Consider the following 21,058-nt stretch of genomic DNA (forward strand, 5'->3'; position numbering starts at 1 on the left):
AGAGTTGGCAGCAACAAGGGCCGGGTTCAATATCTAGGGGATCCATTCCAATAACACAAAGCAAACTGTCTCGAGCCCCTACCCAGTGACCTGGGACAAATATATACCACCCCCGCTGGGCGCCTCCAAGAGGCAATACTTCCCCTCTCGCAAGCACCTAGTCTGAGTGTAGCAAAAAGCCTTATAATAACAGAGAGAACCAATGTGGCATTATGTTGGGGAAACACCACCAACAGGATTCATAACACAACCCATGAGCAAAAACCCACCCCAAGGGCATGCCCTTTCCCTTTGGTTCTTGAGTCCAGCAACCCCAAATCACCCAAAGTTCCAAAAGTCCAATGACCCAAAAGTCTCTGTCCCTGGTCAGGGCAGTCCCAGAGTTCAAAAGTTTATCTGCAGAGCTTTATCTCCCAACCTAGGTGGAGATGGGGGCGGGGGTAAAAGGCACCTTACATGATCTGAAGCTGACTGCCCCACAGCTCCATAGGCCTTCGCTCTGCTCTGCTCCACCAGCCGCCCCACGAACTGCTTCACTCAGCTCTGCTCTGCAGCCCACAAGCAGCTCCCACCACCCCACAAACTGCTCTACATCCCACTAGCAGCTCCTGCCGTTCTATGAACTGCTCCACCAGCCTGTCCACAAGGCACTCCAGCCGTCCCACAAACTGCTCCACAATATATCTTCAGGCTCCCCCACTACTTAACACAACGCTCAGTGATTTCAGCTCTTAGTCAGTTCAGCTCTTTGGTGAATTCAGCTTGTAGTAGGGGAGCCTCAGTGCTGGTGCACCATTAGCCCAAAGTGAGCTCAGCAGCCTGTAACTAGACTCCTAATGAAATCAAAATTAGCTCTGATATTCCACAGTGGAGAGAAGAGGAAGTGCAATTAGCACCAAGGGGCCCATGCCACCAAGTATTAATACTTGTCCCCAACCTCTCTCAATTCACAGAGTTTTGGAACCCATGACCCTTGCCTAGCGAGTGCTACTCAGTTGATGGTGAGTCCCTCCATCATAACAAAAGGCCAAGTACAGTTCCAAGCACAGTTCCCATAATCAGGGTAATAACAATTTATTCTTCCTGCCCCAATAACAGAGACACTGGGGATCCCACAGCAGCCAAAGTGACCATTTGGGCAGCTATGGCCTCATTCTAGGCGAGGTGGGTGTGCCTATGCAAATGAGATCAGCCCCTGAAGTTCTTTTCCACAACTTGCCACACCTCACCACCAGATGTCAAGGTGGAGCTCATCCTGACACTGCTTACATTTGGATTCACTGCTTGCAGTTCCTCTAGCAGATTCAGACCAAAACACATCCTGGAGTGCTTGTCAGTTCTGCAGGATATCAAAGAGGCTCCCTCAGTAACTGGCAAAGTATTCTGGGTGTGTATATCGCCATTTAAAAAAGGAGCACTGATCTATCTGGAGACCAAACATCCATCCTGACAAAAGAACCCACTGAATTCTTCAAACCTGTGGGATTACAAAATAAGAAGACTGATTAACAGTGGCTTTGTGGTATAGGCTTTCCTTATGTGTCGAAGGTTCTGTGTTCAAATACTAGGGATGGCCTAAAAGCAAAGAATAAATCTCTGCAACTGCTAAAGTTAAATATTTTGTAATCTGCAGGACTGATAACTTGCACCCAAGAGTTTTAAGAGAATTGGACAAGAAGCTTTCTGAACCATTTATGTTAATATTGAACAACTCTTGGAATACTGTGAAAGGCCCAGAGGAGTGTAAGAAAAGCTAGAGTTGTGCTAATATTTTAAAAGAGTACATGGGATGATCCAGGTGCCCCTATAAACTGCATTGTTTGACATTGATTGCAAGGAAATCAAGAAAAGGTGGATGCTGGATGCAAACAGTAAAAAATGAAGGATGGCAGATTAAGTAATGACAATCAACATGATTGGGGGGGTTGTTTTGTATTCTTTTGTTGTTGGGTTTTCTTGGTTTTGTTTTGGGGATTTTTGTTTTTTGTCCAAAAACTTGATATTGTTTTTTGATAAAATCACAAGTTTGCCTGATAAAGATAACTGTGTTGACATAACATATTTGGACTTCTGAAAGGCATTTGACTAAGTCCCACATGATATTCTAATAAAAATATCACAGTACAAAATCAATGTAATTCACATTAAAAACTGGATTAGGACACAGCTACCTGACAGGGGGTTCCAAAGAGGATGGCTCTAGACTGTTCTCAATGGTAGCAGATGACAGAACGAGGAGTAATGGTCTCAAGTTGCAATGGGGGAGGTTTAGATTGGATATTAGGAAAAACTTTTTCACTAAGAGGGTGGTGAAACACTGGAATGCGTTACCTAGGGAGGTGGTAGAATCTCCTTCCTTAGAGGTTTTTAAGGACAGGCTTGACAAAGCCCTGGCTGGGATGATTTAACTGGGAATTGGTCCTGCTTCGAGCAGGGGGTTGGACTAGATGACCTTCTGGGGTCCCTTCCAACCCTGATATTCTATGATTCTATGATTCTATGATTCTATGACAAATCTCAAAAAGTAATTGTTCATGGGGAATCATCTGCCAATGGGGGGTGGGGTTTCAAAGGGATCTGGTTTTGGCTTTACACTATTCAATATTTTTATTACTCATCTGGAAGAAAATATAAAACTAGTAGGGCTGTCAAACTATTAAAAAAATTAATCGCAATTAATCGAGTGATTAAAAAAATTAATCATGATTAATTGCATGATTAATTGCACTGTTAAACAATAATAGAATACCATTTATTTAAATATTTTTGGATGTTTTCTACATTTTCAAATATATTGACTTCAATTACAGCACAGAATACAAAGTGTACAGTGCTCACTTTATTTTTTTACAAATATTTGCACTGTAAAAAACAAAAGAAATTGCATTTTTCAATTAACCTAATACAACTATTGTAGTGCAATGTCTTTGTCATGAAAGTTGAACTTAAAAAGTTAGAATTATGTACAAAAAATAACTGCATTCAAAAATAAAACAATGTAAAACTTTAGAGCCTACAAGTCCACTCGGTCCTATTTCTTGTTCAACAAATCGCTAAGACAAACAAGTTTGTTTATATTTATGGGAGATAATACTGCCCACTTCTTATTTACAGTGTCACCTGAGAGTGAGAACAGGCTTTCACATGGCACTGTTGCAGCCGGTGTCGCAAGATATTTACATGCCAGATGCACTAAAGATTCACATGTCTCTTCATGCTTAATCCACCATTCCAGAGGACATGCGTCCTGGCTGATGACAGGTTCTGCTCGATAATAATCCAAAGCAGAGCAGACCGACGCATCATCTGAGTCAGTTGCCACCAGCAGAAGTCTGATTTTCTTTTTGGGTGGTTCGGGTTCTGTAGTTTCTGCATTGGAGTGTTACTTTTTTAAGACTTCTGAAAGCATGCTCCACACCTCATCCCTCTCAGATTTTGGAAGGCACTTCAGATTCGTAAACCTTGGGTCGAGAGCTGTAGCTAACTTTAGAAATCTCACACTGGTACCTTCTTTGTGTTTAGTCAAATCTGCAGCGAAAGTGTTCTTAAAATGAACAACATGTGCTGAGTCATCATGCAAGACTGCTATAACATGAAATATATGGCAGAATGTGAGTAAAACAGAGCAGGAGACATACAATTCTCCCCCAAGGAGTTCAGTCACAAATTTAATTAAAGCATTAATTTTTTAATGAGCATCATCAACATGGAAGCATGTCCTCTGGCAGCTGAAACATGAAGGGGCATATGAATGTTTAACATATCTGGCACGTAAATACCGTGCAATGCTGGCTACAAAAGTGCCGTGCGAACAAACACCTGTTCTCACTTTCTGGTGACATTGTAAATAAGAAGTGGGCAGCATTATCTGCCGTAAATGTAAACAAACTTGTTTGTCTTAGCGATTGGCTGAACAAGAATGAGGACTGAGTGGACATGTAGACTCTATAAAGTTTTACATTGTTTTGTTTTTGAGTGCAGTTATGTAACAAAAAAATCTACATTTGTAAGTTGCATTTTCATGATAAAGAGATTGCACTACAGTACTTTTATGAGGTGAACTGAAAAATACTATTGATTTTGTTTTTCATTTTTACAGTACAAATATTTGTAATCAAAAATAATAATATAAAGTGAGCAGTGTACACTTTGTATTCTGTGTTGTAATTGAAATCAATTATATTTGAAAGTGTAGAAAAACATCCAAAAATATTTAATACATTTCAATTGCTATTCTATTATTTAACAGTGCAATTAAAACTGATTAATCATGATTAATTTTTTTAATCGTGATTAATTTTTTGAGTTAACTGCGTGTGTTAACTGTGGTTAATTGACAGCCCTAAAAATTACTGCTAGTAAAATTTGCTGGTGACACAAAAATTGGTAGCATGATAATGATACAGGCAGGTCAAATATACAGAGCAGTTTGGAACACTTGGTAAGTTGTTCTCACTTGAACAACTTGTGTATTAGTACAGCCAGACACAAGGTCACATATCTAGGAATGAAGAATGCAGGTTACATTGGGGATGTGTGGGACAGGATGGGGGCTGACTGTATTCTGGAAAGCAGGGACTCAGAAAAGGATTGAGAAGTGATGGTGCAAACCAGCTGAACATGAGCTTCCAGTGCCATGTTTTGGCTAAGAGGGCTAACACAATCCATGTATATACTAGCAGGGGACTATCCAGGACCAGCAGGGAGGTGAGATTACCTCTGTATAAGGCCCTGGGGAGGGCATTACTGGATACCATGTCCAGGTCTTGTGTCCACACTTCAGAAAGGACATTGACAAATTGGGTATGGTTCAGAAATGAGTCTGGAGAACTGGCCTTGGAGGGAGAAATAAAGGAGCCCAAGAGAAGATTCAGGGGTGATGATCTGTAAGTACCAACATGGGAAAAGGGGATGGGAGGAGAGGAGGAGCTGGGCAAGAGGGAACAGGCAGGGAAGCAGAGCTGGGAACAGGCAGGGCAGCAGAGCTGGGCAAAGGAGGGGGAGGCAGAACTGGATGATGGGGCAACAGGAAGGGAGGTAGGGGCAGGAGACGGGAAGGGGCGGGGAGCCTGGGTGGTGGCAAGGGGTGAGGAGCTGTCCGTTTATTAGTCTCTATCAGTGTGTGCTCCGTGTGGGAAACTGTCCCCTTCAGAGAGTCTGGCAAGAGCTAGTTGGAAGCCGTGGCAGAGACTCACGTTAGGCAATGCTGATGATCAGTCTATGTTTGTGCAGGGAGCTGGGATTCCCAGCTCGCGCGGACAGACCCAGAAGCACCTACGAATAGCTGTGTATCGTGGGTGGCTGCTCAGGCAAGGCAACTGAGTACATATCCAGGGGTTGGAAGGGATTGTAGTCAGGGCAGGTAGCCCGAGCAGCCACCAAGGCCACGCTGCCATTTTAGGTGGTACCTCATGCAGCTCTCGCGTGGGTATGTCTGCGACAGCTGGCAGTCGCACCTCCCAGCTCAAATGTAGACGTACCCTCAGTGAAGCAGAGCTTTGTCAGACTCCCTGACTCAGAGCGATCATTGGCTGCAGAAACCATCCTGTCTTGCAGACTCCATCTACTGTGGCTGAGCCAACTTCTACCCACACCTAGGAATTGTCCCCAACTCACACACACGCACACCCCACTTCCCCCGTGGCTCGAATCACTTCCTTCCGCCTTCATTCCATTTCTCCCCTTGCCTTCAACAGCCTCTGCCCCTGCCCCCCTAGCTCAGACAGCCCTGGCCAGCTGCTGCGGGGGTTCAGGTGGCTTCCTGCAGTTTGCTTCCTCTGTCTCAATCTCTCAGGTGCTACGCTAGCTTCCCTGCACTGGGGACTCTAAGCACCATACTTGAGACCTTTCCTCCTTCAACTTTTTCCCTCTGCTTTTCTGGGAATTGTCTTTAGCATGAGGCATTGAAATTGTTTGCGTGGGTCTGAAATAGAACTGATTCTCTTCCAGCCATTTTGAAATCCAGATGCTGTAAATAACTTACCAGCCCAGGGAACCAGCCTGGAAAAAGACTTTTTACAGCTATTCCTCAGCCCAGCCTCGCTACTGTCGAAACCTTTAAACTTGTTCTTTTCTAGTCCCTCACTGCTTCAGAATTCTTGCAGGCACTCGCTGACCTTCCCTCTTCCCACAGCCATGCACAGCCAGCTCAGGCGTCCTGCTTTTTACCCAGGATGCCCCAGCTCTGAGCTCTGCTTGACAGATTCTCAGAATTGATGGAATACCACAGGGGCCCCTTGCAAAAAAAAAGAAAAAAACAACCTGGGAAAATTTGATGTTTGCTTCCTTGCTCTTAAATATTTCCCAGATGTCCTTTAAGAAGCAACCTCCTTTTTGCAGAGGTTTGACCTTTCTGGAGATGGGAATTCACCAAGGTATTTCCCATTGGCTGCTCAGCAATATTAGACCTGCAGCAACTCACAGCAAGACTCAGAAAGAGTCTGACTCAAGTTTTATTTCTTGCACTGAAAGTAAGTCACTGAATGTCTGTTTTAATCCATTAGAAAATGCAGGGGAATTTGGAGCAGTCCCACAGCCAGATACTGGTCTTATCTACACTAGTGTAGATCAGAAGTTAGTCCTCTGAAGTCCATGGAATTAGAAGAGTGTAAAGCAGCGGAAGATTAGAGAGATAGTCACAGTCTCCAGGGAGATTTCCACCCGAGAACATCAGTAGCTAGCTGGTAGGTGTTTGCATTATCGGTGGGAGTTTATGATTGGCAGATTATGGACAGACTTTAGCTTCTCTAATATCTGCAAATGAAAAAATCAACAGCAATGTCCAGTGAGCAGAAGGATGGGTTAGCGGTTAAGGCACTGGCCCAGGACTGCTTGTGTGACCTCAGGCAAGTCATTTCATTTCTGTGTGGCTCAGTTGCCCACCAGCACGATGGGATAATAATCCTTCCTTTCTTCCACCCTCTGACTGTCTTGTCTAGAACTCTTCATGGCAGAGTCTGTCTCACTGTGTGCAGCACTCTGGTGCCCTGAACTCGGGGAACACCTCTCGGCACTCTCACGATACAAATACAAAACTGAAGAAATGCATTTCTCAAAACCAAACCCTTCCCAGCAGCTCTCTGATATGTTGGCTATTCTTGCAGGTTCCCTCAGGTCTCTGGCTTGGCCACTCCTTCCCCAGCTTAAAGCAAAGGAGCTTACCTGGAATGGATTCTCCTGCGGGTGTGGTTATTGTTCTGTGCTCAGTACTATCACCAGCCCCTTGCTCCAGGGCTTTGAGCTGCATGGGTCTGCCAGAGCAGATGACACTGGGATCTCCTCTATGTATTTCTGGAGATCATCAGGGCAGGAAACTGGAATGTTCCACAAGGAGAAGCTACTTTTCTGATGGACAGTCAGGTGATTATTTTTATTAACAGTCCTCGAACAGCCATTCTGCCCCATTTGCATCTATGCAAGCCCTGGGGCCTCAGACTCCTGGCATTGGTGGCTAGTTGGTCACACTCCCCATTCCTAGTGGCACACCAAAGGGCACCCTGTATGCTGGAGGGCAGGGCAGCACTGCAGCTGGTTGCAGCTTGCAGCTGGCTTATGTTGCTGGGTTATGGCGTGTTTAAATAAAAATAATGTGCCTGGTAACACCAGCTCCTTGTGCCTGAACAGGAAGAACACACACCACTCTCCAGGCCCTACAGATGAGCTCGGGGCGGCACCTTTGCCCATCTCCCACTCAGCTCTGCAGGTTCTGACCCACAGGTTCTAACGCACTCCTCTGCAATTTGGCAAGATGTTGATTTGAAACCCCAACCACACTCTAAATGCAGATGACTGGCAACCACGACATCGGCTCTAGCAGCAGCATTTGGGCAATGAACTTTCCTGTGTCCCTTCCAAGTGTCATTCAGTGGAAACCCAGGAGGTTGCTGGACTCTGGCTAGCCCACGGTGGCAGCCCTGTCCCTACTGATAGGGCCTGAGGGAGACCCTGCGCCCTGATTCTCTCTAGCAGCAAGAGGAGTAAGTTCAGGGTTTGTCACGAGCAGATTCAGCAGGCAGAGTGTGGGTTGATTTTAAATGCCATAGTTGTATGTGAACCATGGTTTACTCAGCTTCCCATGCCCTTGGGCAGTTTTCCATTTGTTTATACCTAGCACATTTCTCCCTCCAGTGTATTTTGTCTCCATCTCTAGCATCTCCATTTTCACCACGGTGTTAGCACTGGATTGCCAGTTTTCACAGGCTGCATAAGCCTCTTTTTGTCAGGGCAGCCTGGAATCAGCACACGGGTAGTAGCCCTGCAGAAGAGATGCCAGGGGCAAGAGAAGTGTGCTGAGCCACCCCTACAGTGTCCAGGGAAAGCGGTCTGCTAGGAATCGGGGGGAGGGGGGGGTTAAGGGCCTCTATCCAGTTAGTCACATCAGCAGCACTGGCTGTAACTGTATCAATGTATATGTCTCTCCTGATACCACCATATTCATAGATTCCAAGGCCAGCAGGGACCACAAGTCTTTGGACAGGAAATCTGGCAAGACTGCGTTTCTCGTGTCATGTACTGAATGAGTGCATTGACTGGGGGGAGGGTGCGGGGGGGTAGCAGATTGCTGCTAGCGTTCTGATCCAGCGCTCTTCCCTGGGGAATGCCTGGCAGCACTGTACAAAGCTTTGGATATGCAGGCCAGACAGAGTGCGGGCAATTGATTCTCAGGGAAAGCATGCAGCCAGCTGGACTTGCGCAGGCCTTCCCTGAGGGGTACCAGACTAATCTGGGGGGTAGAGGAGGGGAGCAGTGGGGTGAGGGACAGCGTATTCATAGAGTGAGAACCTCCCACCCCTGCTATAATGGTCATTCCTGCTCTCTGGCCTGGCCTAGGCCTCCCATCACTGCTGGAGAGGGGCAATGGCCTTACTGTACAGGGACAGGGCTGGGCAGCTGGCCTCAGAGTGTCCAGATCTGATGGAAACGGGGAGTTCATTAGACTCTCCTGGAGAAAGGCCCGGAATACTGGCAGCTTTTATGCCCTGCTTCCAGCTGCTTTAACACCTGCACAACAGCAAGGGGAGAGACATGTGCCCTGCATGGGGCACCCTGGTGCTTCTAAGAGTGAATGAGAAAGGCCCCCTGGCAGTACGACCACCAGCTGGGGAGAGCACTCCTCCACCCCAGGACCTGTTAGCAATGAACTGAGACCTCCGCCTCTGGCTAGGGGCTGGCTTCAGCAACTCTCCCACCTGCCTTGGCCTGCTGCTCTCCGGTGTATGGTGCAGAATGCACAGACTGGGAGAGCATTCCAGGAGCTGACTACTCGACCTCCTCACATGGGACATAGGGCACCATGATGGCCACTGAATGCAGAAACACTGTGCACCCCCAGGTGCTGGCCGGACCCCAGCTGTCAGGCTGCTATGCATGGAGATGGCGGACCCCCACTTGCCTTCCAGCTCCCCCTGCAGCCACGTTGGGGATGCTCTATGTGAGGGTTCCATGGTGCTTCTGTGCTTTGCACTGAGCACTCATGCTGCCAGATTGCTAGCGGGCATGATGCCAACTGGGACTGTCTGGGAGGCTTCATAACTCCACAAAGGATGGGGGAGGGAGGGGGCTATTGTTTGCTGTTATGGTTTGTTATTGGTCTGCAGAGCAGCCCTCTGGCCCAGGCCTCGCAGGGGGCAGGTGGGAAAAGCTGCCCCAAGTCCCAGCACAGCAGCTTCTGGCACCCTCAGCCTGTCCAGTTGCTCACATGCCCTCTCCTCAACCCTCCACCTGTCCTCCTCCTCCAGCTTTCTCTGCCTGGATCAGGGCAGATGCCTGGCTGGCTGTGTGCTCTCCACCTCTGAGGGGCATGGACAAGCCCGTATGCACAGCCTGCACCGAGACCTTGCTCTGTGTGGTCCGACAGAAATATGCAAGCTCTGAGAATCCCACTGGGGGTTCAGTGGAATGGCCGCAGGCAGCAGAGCACTCGCCCTTAGGCCGCCCCGCAGTGTGAAACCCTCACCACCCGCAGCCCATTGCTAAGGCACCCATGGCTGGCTCATACAGGGAGTCCATTAGCATATGCTGCACCAGGGCCGTTCGCAGGGAAATCACCTGTGAGGCCAGCTTGACATTTTTACTAAAATGCAGAAGGCGAAATTTTCACCTCATAAATTTCCCTCTCAGGTGCCCTGAGTCTTTGCCATAACTTGTTGCCATCTGTTGTTTTTGCTGCGTCAAAAAGCCCCTCTGCTGAGCACCAGCCTATGAAATATGCATGAAGTGCCTTTCCTCCCTTCCAAACTGTCATCTCCTCCAGCACTGAATCCGCTTCTCATCTGTTTGTCTTGCATTCATTTTTGTTTCCTTAAATTTTATGGATTCTCAGGCCATCAATAATAGACTATTCCCCGGTGTGGCACAATCATCAAGGTGTGGCTGAGCAGCCCAGGGAGAAGGGGAGAGATTCATGCTCAGTTGTCTCTCTAGAGGAGCGAGGGCCCTTGTCCTCTGGGATTCGCTCCCTCCCGTGCCAGATACCTGGAAAGGCAAGGTGCCATTGTATCCATGGGGTAAGTGAAGATCAGAGAGTGGGGATGGTGCTTATCTGTTGATCCACACCTGGCTTTGTTCTAAGAGACAGAAAATAGAAGGCTGTCGGAGGTGTGATTTCAAGCCCCAGGGGATACCCCCAAACTGCCTCTGGTTGAGCTAGCATGCTACACTACCACTATGGCATCAGTGGCAGGAGGGACCAGCTGCCTGAGTTTGGGGGTTTCAGATGTGTATGTAATTAGTGAGGCTAGCAACTACACTGCTGTGGCTATGCTGCTATTTTTAGTGTACTAGCTTGATCGGCACGACTATGGGTATATCTCATGGAAATCACACCCCTGGCTAGAAGTGTAGAAGTGCCCTTAGAGGTTGGCCAAGCAGAAGGCCCTGCTCATTCTGGAGTTGGCAGGGGGGATGGTCCTTCACTGAGCAGGGATGGAGGGAACAGCAGCTGACAGAGGGGTCAGCGCTTGTCAACTAGGAGAGATGGGAGGGTTTGGAGGCTAGACCTGAGGGTCAGGCACAAGTGACTGAGGGGGACTCAGGATATTTTAGCAATTAGGGGGTCCAATAAAGTTCTTGAAGTGGGGAAGGTCACAGATCCAGCATAAAAACAATTAAAAATTGAGCTGGGTTGCTGAGGGCTGCGCTTTCAGTACTGTCTTCCCAAAGCTGCTGCTCCCAGATTATGATAGTGCCTCACTTTGTTCAGATCACTTTAAGGATGGGGTCATTGTTTTATAAATTCATATTCATAGATCCCAAGGCCAGCAGGGACCATTGTGATCATCTAGTCTGACCTCCTGTATCGCACAGGCCAGAGAAGCGTCCCCAAATCATTCCTAGAGCAGAGATTTTAGAAAAACATCCAATCTTGATTTAAAAATTGTCAGTGCTGGGGAATCCACCACGACCCTTGGCAAATTGTTCCAATGGTTAATTACCCTCTGGGACAGGCTGTACCAATCCCTCATGCTGCCAGATTGCTAGCGGGTGAGGCAAGCATTAAACAGCTGCTCTGGGCCCAAGAGGCCATGCCCCCCTCGCCTCTGCTGGGCATGATCCCAGTGGAGGGAACATTTAAAAGGGAACACAGGAGGGACCCCAAATCCAATCCGTGATGACATCGAAGGGACTGAAATAAGGTTAGGAAGTGACCCAGGGAGTGCCTTAGGGAAGAGGTCCCCAAATTGTGGGGCGCACCCCCCTAGAGGGGCGAAGAGTAACAGCTAGGAGTGTGTGGTGGGGCCTGGGCCAGCTCCCCCGGGGGACAGGGAGGGAGCGCCACCCAGCCCCTCCCCGCCCCAGCTCTGCTCTGGTCCCATCACCAGCTGCATCCCTGACTCCCAGCCCCTGCCCCAGTGCAGCTCCACTTCCACCCCCACCTCCAGCCTTGGCCCCTGGTTGCAACCTCGCTCCCAGCCCCTGACCCACCCCAAGCTGTGGCCCCAGCCTAAGTCCCCTTACTCATGTCCATGCCCCCCCATACCCACAGCCCCACTCCCAGCCCCCTTTATGGGGGGCAGGAGGGTGCGGACAGGGGCAAGGGGGAGTTACCCTCAAAAGTTTGAGGACCACTGACTTAGGGGTCTCAGGCCCTGAGCCCTGTGCAAGGGCCACTGTTTCGAAAGACCCTGGATTGGAACCCACTGGAGTAGGTTGGGCCCAGGTTCTTCTATCCCCCCACTCTCATCAGCAGGGGACACACCCCAAACTATTGCTGCCAGGCAAAGTGGCCTTTGGACTCTTGCCAGTGGGTGACACTACCCTGAACTGAAATTGCCAGCAGCTGGGAATGGGCGACAGGGGATGGATCACTTGATGATTCCCTGTTCTGTTCATTCCCTCCGGGGCACCTGGCATTGGCACTGTCAGAAGACAGGATACTGGGCTAGATGGACCTTTGATCTGACCCAGTAGGGCCGCTCTTATGTAAAGTGACTCTTGGACTCTCACAGTTAGGCATTTCACCCCTGAGTATCACCATTAGGCAGTACTACCAGCCCAGAGCACACAGCCAACTCCCAACACTCTCACTGCCAAAAATGTACACATTATTTCAAGTCTCAGTTTGTCTAGCTTCAACTTCCAGCCACTGGATCACGTTAGACCTTTCTCTGCTAGACTGAAGAGCCCATTATTAAATATTTGTTCCCCATGTAGATACTTCTAGACTGTGATCAAGTCACCCCTTAACCTTCTCTTAGTTAAGCTAAATAGACTGATCTCCTTGAGTCTCTCACCCTAAGAGGCATGTTTTCCCAGGACATGTTAAGGACATAAGATTCTTCCCATTGGGATATGTGGGGATGTGAGCACTTGAAGGGCACTCATTGCAATATGGAGGGAAGCAGAAGAGTCTGGTCATGCTGGTGATGTTTTTCATCTGTCCGGTTATAGGTGTAAGCCAGGTCTGAATGAGTTCCAGCATGACAGCTAATGATGAGCTGGGGGAAAGGCTTCAGGACCAGCACGTGTTTACATGAACACACCCCCTCTGCCTAGGTATCCAGCAGACAGAGCTGTGTTGCCTAAGTGATCAATTTTGGCTGTTGTTACAGATCACTTTAGTAGAATGCAGGGGTAACAAAATGTTGTTATCCTGATTGTACAAGTGAAGGGCAGCAGAAGTGTGCTTGGCCTGTCCTGATTGAAGGGGTCACCCTCAACTGAACTGCACTCGCTAAGCCGGGGGTTCGGCTGCCAGAGCCCAGTGGGGTGGTGGGGGGGGAGAGAAAGAGAGACAGGTCAGGTGTTGTGTTGTGTTGTGTTGTGTTGTGTTGTGTTGTGTTTGTGTTTCTGCCTGTCTAAAAGAGTCGTAGGCACCATTTGACATGCCCCTCTCCACTGTTTAAAGACAGAGCCATTTGTTTTGTTAAATAATCACTAGAACTGAAATCACTGATAATCAGGTCTAAGTGCTCAGCCTGAGACCTGCTGCAGGACAACCTTTCTGCAGAAAAGACTGCCCAGCCTGCACTAGCAGTGAGGGTCCCTCCCACTAGCTGCTGAACTCACTGAGAGCTGAGTGGAGCCTCAGGAGACTGACTCATAAAGGTCACAGTAGACAGGCAGGTGGCAGTATAAGGAGACGGTGCTGGACTATCGGCAATGGAGCAGGTGATGGCGCGGTGGCGCAAACAGTGACATGACGAACAACAGCACTGGAGTGAACAACGGCGTGGCAGCAGGAAGTGACACAGAGTGGACAGCAGCAACTGTGAGCCAGTCACGGTGGCAACAGCAGTTGAGGCATTGCTTGACATTCCTCCTTCGAACCCCCGCCCCCCATGTGGGAGGTGAAATCATGTGAATGCACCTCTGAACTCTGGGTCTCCACTGACCAAGGGCAGCAGCTGTGAGTGGAGGGAGAGGGGAGTACTGTGTTAAAGGATCTTTTTTTGGTTGGACTTTCACACTGTAAGGTGAGAAATGGAGAAATGGAGGCAAAAGACACCGCCCAACGTACTCTAGGCTGGGTATTTGCTCATGGCCAGATGTGTTCAGATCATGGTTGTGGTATTTTCTCAAATTAATGCCAGCTTCCGTTCCACTTTTATGGTTTTCTCTGCTATACACAGACTTAGTGCTTGCAAGAGAGGAAGTATTGCCTCTTAGAGGCACCTTGGGGTGGTGATTAATTTTCTCAGATTACTGGGTGGAGTCTCGAGCTGGAGCTGTGTTGTATTGTTTAGTGGGACCCCTGGACATTGATCCCGGCCCTTGTTACTGCCAGCTCCACCTGGCAGAACATAGGTTGACATTGTATCCATGGCATGAGGACATTATGGTCCAACAGGGCTCTCATTAAATGCAAGGTGGAATCCTACCTTGAATGGTCCCTTACAAAATGAACTAACTACTCTTGCTAAACAATCTGTTCCATCTGGCCTTTAGCTGTGATGCTCGGAGTACCTTTCCCAGACCAGAAGAAGAGCTCTGTGTGGCTCGAAAGCTTGTCTCTCTGGCTGACAGAAGTTGATCTGATAAAAGCTATTCCTCCCCCACCTTGTGAATCCTGGGATAGTGGGACTGACACACTGCATATGTTAAGTCCATGATATTAGCCCCATTGCAGACGGATGTTAGGGTCTGACAGGGCACTAGTCACAATATAGAAGGAAGTATTAGAGTCTGCTTGTTTCATCCAGGTACAAAACATACCCTTGTGCTCCCTGGATTGCACAGGAATGTGAGACTGGGGGTAGGGTTAGTGCTAGTGTTAGGTGTGGAGCAATGTTAGGGTCAGATTCTGACTGATTTTTTTTTTATAATCTAGTTTATTTTAAAACATCAAATAATTTTTTTTTAAATTTTTTAACCTCGGCTTTCTGGATTTAACACAAACCACAATGTTTTTACTCTTTTTTACCCTCAAGTTCAACCCACTATGCTGGACTTGGTGTATTTAACCCCCTTGCAGTAATGATGTTCAAAGGAGTTATTTCCATAACGCTATTAAAAGCCTGCTCTGTAGCTCGCTCCTAGGGTCACATTATGGGAATGCATGGAAAGGGTGTTTACAAAGGGAAACGTTGGGCTATGTCTACACTAAAAGAATTCTTCCATCAACCTCGCTGTGTCTCCAGCTGGGGTTAGCTCGACCTAACAACAGTGCTCAGGGTGTGAAATTTTTCACAGCCCTGAGCAATGCAGCTAAGTGGATCTAATTTTTAAGGGTAGACTTCTATAATCTTCGACAATATGAATTTAACAAAATATTTTCATGAAACTTCAACAATTAGGTATAACTATTAATTCTTAAATTATTTGTGAAAATAATGGATATATTTCTGTTTGGTTTTGAAGGAAAAATGTGTATTTTTAAAATTGCTCATTTATTGCAAGCTTCCTCTGGTGACCAAACTTGGACATTCCGGGCAAAAAATATATTTAAAATTGGCAGATTTTGAATTAAAAAACCCCCAAAAAACTAAGTGTAAAAAGTTCACAACCCCCTACAAAAATTCACGGTGGGGGGTCTAGTACTTAAAAATAATGCAAACTATTTCTGTCACAACCACAGTCTAATCAAAATGTGCTTTCAAATGCAAACAAATACTTGCAGGTAATTTCTGCTACTGCTTCATCGGTTCTGCCCAATAGAGGGCTTCTTCTAATGCCATGTCTATACGTACAGTGCCGCAGCGGTACCAGTACAGCTGAGCCGCTGTAGCGCGTCTGGTGATGGGAGAGTGCTCTTCCATTGGCATAATAAAACCATCTCCGTGAGCAGCATAAGCTATGTCAGCGGGAGAAGCACTGTGCACATGCGCACATGTGCCGGTGTAACTTATGTCACTTAGAGGGGTGGAATATTCACATCCCTGAGAGACATAAGTTTTGCCAACATAGGTTGCAGTGTAGACATGGCCACATACACACATGTGATTAGCATAACTAGCCACTAGATGTCACTGGGGCTCCCAGAATAACAGAATCTCTTTGAGTTTGCAGTTCTCCATTGGATACACAACACATTTCTATGGGGAATCTGGAGCATGATTTAGAGCCAGTCCAGGGCTCCCCTGTAAACGAGCCCAGTAGGTTTGAAAATAATCATATTGAATTGTAACTCTAGAGTGACTTCCATTCCAGGATCTCAAAGAGGCTTACAAACACTGGAGAACTAACAACACCTCATCTCCCCATAGAGAGTGTGACCCACAGAGGAGTGGGCCAGTGACACAGCAAAGCCAGGGCTTGATCACAGCTCTGGCTCCCAGTCCACTGCTTTAACCAGTAGGCCATGCTCCTTGTGAATGCAGGGGAGCTCAGATAACTGAAAGGACATTCACTGGTACTAGGGTTGCCAGGATTGGCCTGGAGTCTCCAGGTATTAAAGATTAATATTTAATGTCATGTGATGAAACCTTCAGAAATACGTTCAACCAAAACTGGCTACCCTAACTGGTACCTTTCTGTCTAAAATGGTCTCCGTGCTGAGCAGCAGCCTGGTCGGTAGGAGCAGGAGTGGGCTGTGCACGGGGGTCTGTGGAATGGACTGTGCAATGCTGCCCTCTCACTCCCTCACCGCCTCCATTCCCCAGGGCCTGAAGCGCCCTCCCCTTCTCCTCCCTTCCCCTTGCCTGTGCTATCTGGATGAGTGTGTCCAGCCCAGCACAGGAGGAGATGGTGATAAAGCAACTGTTTGCTGACCCAGCATTAAGCAGTTAGGGAGGGGCTCCCTCTGTTTGCTAGGCCTTTGTGTTGGGATTGACTGTCCTGTCCGGGAAGAAGAAAAAGTCTGGTAGATGGGCTGGAGCTGTTGCTGTTGCCTTGTCAGTGTCTGATCCTATTTCCTCTAGGACAAAACAAGACAAGCATGCACAGAGGGAGGAAGACCAGAGGGAAAGCAACTTGTTCCCTGGTGCTGGCTCTCACTGGCAGCTGCGCTGAACGACCTGCCCAGCACCTGCTCTAATCAGCCACCTCCAGCCCTGCAAGCTGTACTCACTGCCTGGCTAGTTACAGTGTTGCCATGGCTGCCTCTCTGCTCACAGCGCTGGTACAAGGGGGAGCCGTCCTGGAGAGGAAGCCAGACTCCCCTCAGAGGCAAAAGGAGAGACAGAACGGAGGAGAAAGAAGGTGGGGGAGAAAAATGAGCCATGGGAGTGCGGGGACAGCAGGGACCTGGACTCCCAGCCCAGGGGCTGCAGAGGGCTCAGCTGGAGGTGCTGCGGTCATCGGTTCCCTCTCTGGCCTGGTGTGGTTAGAAGATCGCTCAGGGCCAGGGCAATCAAGGCCTGGTGTTGCCATGGTGGGTCCCCTGGGAAGCTGGGGGTGGCAGCGGCCAGGATGGTGAAGCTTCCACCCTCCACTCCTCTGCGCCCCGGCTTTTCAATGACCCTCAGATAAACACTGGCCTGAGGGAGCAGCAATCTCCTGCCATTGACACTCCCCAGTCATAGCACATGCCGGCCAGTCCAATGAGAATTGTTGAGCAGGGGGTTGGACTAGATGGCCTCCTGAGGTCCCTTCCAACCCTGATATTCTATGAACCACCCGCCATCTCTCCAGTCGGCCAGTGTGTTGCCATGCCAACTGCGACAGCCGGCCCCATGGAGCCCCCTTAACAGCATCCTCTTAGAACCCGTCCCCTGGAGGCACTCCAGGGAGCTCAGGGAGTTGACTCACAGAGTGAAATCTGCACACGGCAACGAGAGACCCTGACTCCATGGGGATGTTCTCACCCCTTCCAGCACCTTCCTTCCCCTGCTCCTTCCCCCCAGCACCTCCCCCCCCACCACTTCCCCCACTCCTCCCCCCAGCACTTCCCATCCCCTCTCCTCCCACCCCACCCAGCACCTCCCCACTCCTCCCATCCCACCCAGCACCTCCCCTCGCTCCTCCCGCCCCTCTCATCCCCCCGGTCCTCCCCCCAGCACCTCCCCCATTCCTCCCAGCACGTCCCACCCCCCAGTCCTCCCACTCCAACGAGGACGTCCCCCCCGCTCCTCCCCCCAGCACCTCCCATCCCCTCTCCTCCCACCCCACCCAGCACCTCCCCTTGCTCCTCCCACCCCTCTCACCCACCGGTCCTCCCCCCAGCACCTCCCACTCCCCACTCCTCCTACCCACCCAGCACCTCTCCACACCCCAATCCTCCTCACCCCTTCCAGTACCTCCCCCTACTCCTCCCCCCAGCACCTCCCACTCCCCACTCCTCCTACCCACCCAGCACTTCCCCAGCCCGCATTCCTCCCTACCCCTTCCACACCTCCACTCTTACCTCCAGCACCTCCCACTCCTCCCACCCTGCCAGCACTTCCCCCCTCCTCCCGCCAGCATTTCCCACCCCCCCGTCGCCCCTTCTAGCACATTCCCTCCCCCTACTCTGCCCCCAGCACCTTCCCACCCCCCACTCTTCCCCATATCTCCACTTCTCTCCTCCCAGCCCTTCCCCAGGCCCCCACTCCTCCCCACCCCATCGAGCACTGACGCTCAGGAGCACCAGCATTGTAAATGTATTAAACAGGCCTGAAAATTCTGATGCCAACCAATGACAAGCCAGCACTACTCAGAGGCCACGGCTAGCCCTGACCTCTGACACCAGCTTAGAAAGGCCCCCTGGACCTTGCTTTGGCCCATGTTTACCCTGCCCTAATCACCAGACACCTCTCCTGCCTCCTGGATTAATGGGGATTTCCTCCCCTCCCTCCTCACGGGTCACAACCCTGAGGTGTGTTACTGCGTCTGGCCGTGCAGGGTTATTGGAGCAGAGGCTGCTCGTACAGCTGGAGCAACCTCCATCCTGTCCCTGTTTCCATACACTGTAGGGGCTGGAGCTGTCAGCTGTGGCTGTGCCCAAGGTGCATCATGCGTTGTTGTGTTGGGAAAAGGCCCTTAAAAATTCTAATTATGATGCCCAACAGGGGCACTTCACTTAAGGGCCCAATGCCCGGGCCTTGCCGGGCCGTTTGATCTCCTGTACAGAATCATAGAATCATAGAATATCGGGGTTGGAAGGGACCTCAGGTGGTCACCTAGTCAGGGGTGAAAGTAAGTCGAGTGACTTACTGGCTCCTGGAAGGGGCGGGGCCTAGGGCGGAAGAGGCAGGGTTAAGGGGGTCAGAGCCAGCCCCAGCCCACCCTGTAAGGTAAGTGCCCCCCCCCACCAGGGTAGCAGCAGCAGCCTGGGGCTCCGGGGGCTATTTAAAGGGCCCAGGGCTCCCCTCTTCTACTGCCCTGGCCCTTTAAATAGCCGCCGGAGCCCTGGGGAAGCGGCGGGGCTCCAGCGGCTATTTAAAGGACCGGGGCGGCAGAGGCAGCTGGAGCGCCGACCCTTTAAATAGCCCCTGAAGCCCCCGCTACACCAGGGATCTGGGGGTTATTTAAAGGGCCCACGGCTCCCCTGCTTCTACCACCCCGGTCCTTTAAATAGCCGCTGGAGCCCTGGAGTAGCGGCGGCGGGGCTCGAGTGGCTATTTAAAGGGCTCGGGCGGTAGAAGCAGGGGAGTCCCAGGCCCTTTAAATAGCTGCCGGAGCCCTGCAGCCGCTACCCCAGGGCTCCAGCAGCGGGGCTCTGGAGGCAATTTATAGGGCCTGGGGCTCCAGCCACTGCTGGGAGCCCCAGGCCCTTTAAATTGCCCCCTGGGGAAGCCAGGCTGCCCTAGTACGGTGCACCAGCTCTTGCCGGTATGCTGTACCGGGGCATACCGGCTTCCTTTCACCTCTGCATCTAGTCCAACCCCTGCTCAAAGCAGGACCAATCCCCAACTAAATCATCCCAGCCAGGCCTTTGTCAAGCTGGGCCTTAAAAACCTCTAAGGAAGGAGATTCTAACACCTCCCTAGGTAACGCATTCCAGTGTTTCACCACCCTCCTAGTGAAAAAAGTTTTTCCTAATATCCAACCTAAACCGCCCCCACTGCAACTTGAGACCATTACTCCTTGTTTTGTCATCTGGTAACACTGAGAACAGTCTAGATCCATCCTCTTTGGAACCCCCTTTCAGGTAGTTGAAAGCAGCTACCAAATCCCCCCTCATTCTTCTCTTCCGCAGACTAAACAATCCCAGTTCCCTCAGCCTCTCCTCATAAGTCATGTGTTCCAGTCCCCTAATAATTTTTGTTGCCCTCCGCTGGACTCTTTCCAATTTTTCCACATCTTTTTTGTAGTATGGGGCCCAAAACTGGACACAGTACTCCAGATGAGGCCTCACCAATGCCGAATAGAGGGGAATGATCACTTCCCTCGATCTGCTGGCAATGCCCCTATATATACATCCAAAAATGCCATTGGCCTTCTTGGCAACAAAGGCACACTGTTGACTCATATCCAGCTTCTCGGCCACTGTAACCCCTAGGTCCTTTTCTGCAGAACTGCTGCTTAGCCATTCGGTCCCTAGTCTGTAGCAGTGCAAGGGATTCTTCCGTCCTACGTGCAGGACTCTGCACTTGTCCTTGTTGAACCTCATCAGATTTCTTTTGGCCCAATCTTCTAATTTGTCTAGGTCCCTCTGTATCCTATCCCTACCCTCCAGCGTATCTACCTCTCCTCCCAGTTTAGTGTCATCTGCAAACTTGCTGAGGGTGCAATCCACGCCATCCTCCAGATCATTAATGAAGATATTGAACAAAACCAGCCTCAGGACCGACCCTTGGGGCACTCCGCTTGATACTGGCTGCCAACTAGACATGGAGCCATTGATCACTACCCAGCTTTCTATCCACCTTATAGTTCATTCATCCAGCCCATACTTCTTTAACTTGCTGGTAAGAATACTGTGGGAGACCGTATCAAAAGCTTTGCTAAAGTCAAGGAATAACACGTCCACTGCTTTCCCCTTAGCCACAGAGCCAGTTTTCTCATCATAGAAGGCAATTAGGTTAGTCAGGCATGACTTGCCCTTGGTGAATCCATGCTGACTGTTCCTGATCACTTTCCTCTCCTCGAAATGCTTCAAAATTGACTCCTTGAGAACCTGCTCCATGATTTTTCCAGGGGCTGAGGTGAGGCTGACTGGCCTGTAGTTCCCCGGATCCTCCTTCTTCCCTTTTTTAAAGATGGGCACTACATTAGCCTTTTTCCAGTCGTCCGGGACCTCGTCTGATCGCCATGAGTTTTC

Source organism: Natator depressus, chromosome 15 (genome assembly GCF_965152275.1).
Source record: "Natator depressus isolate rNatDep1 chromosome 15, rNatDep2.hap1, whole genome shotgun sequence".
Taxonomy (NCBI): domain Eukaryota; kingdom Metazoa; phylum Chordata; order Testudines; family Cheloniidae; genus Natator; species Natator depressus.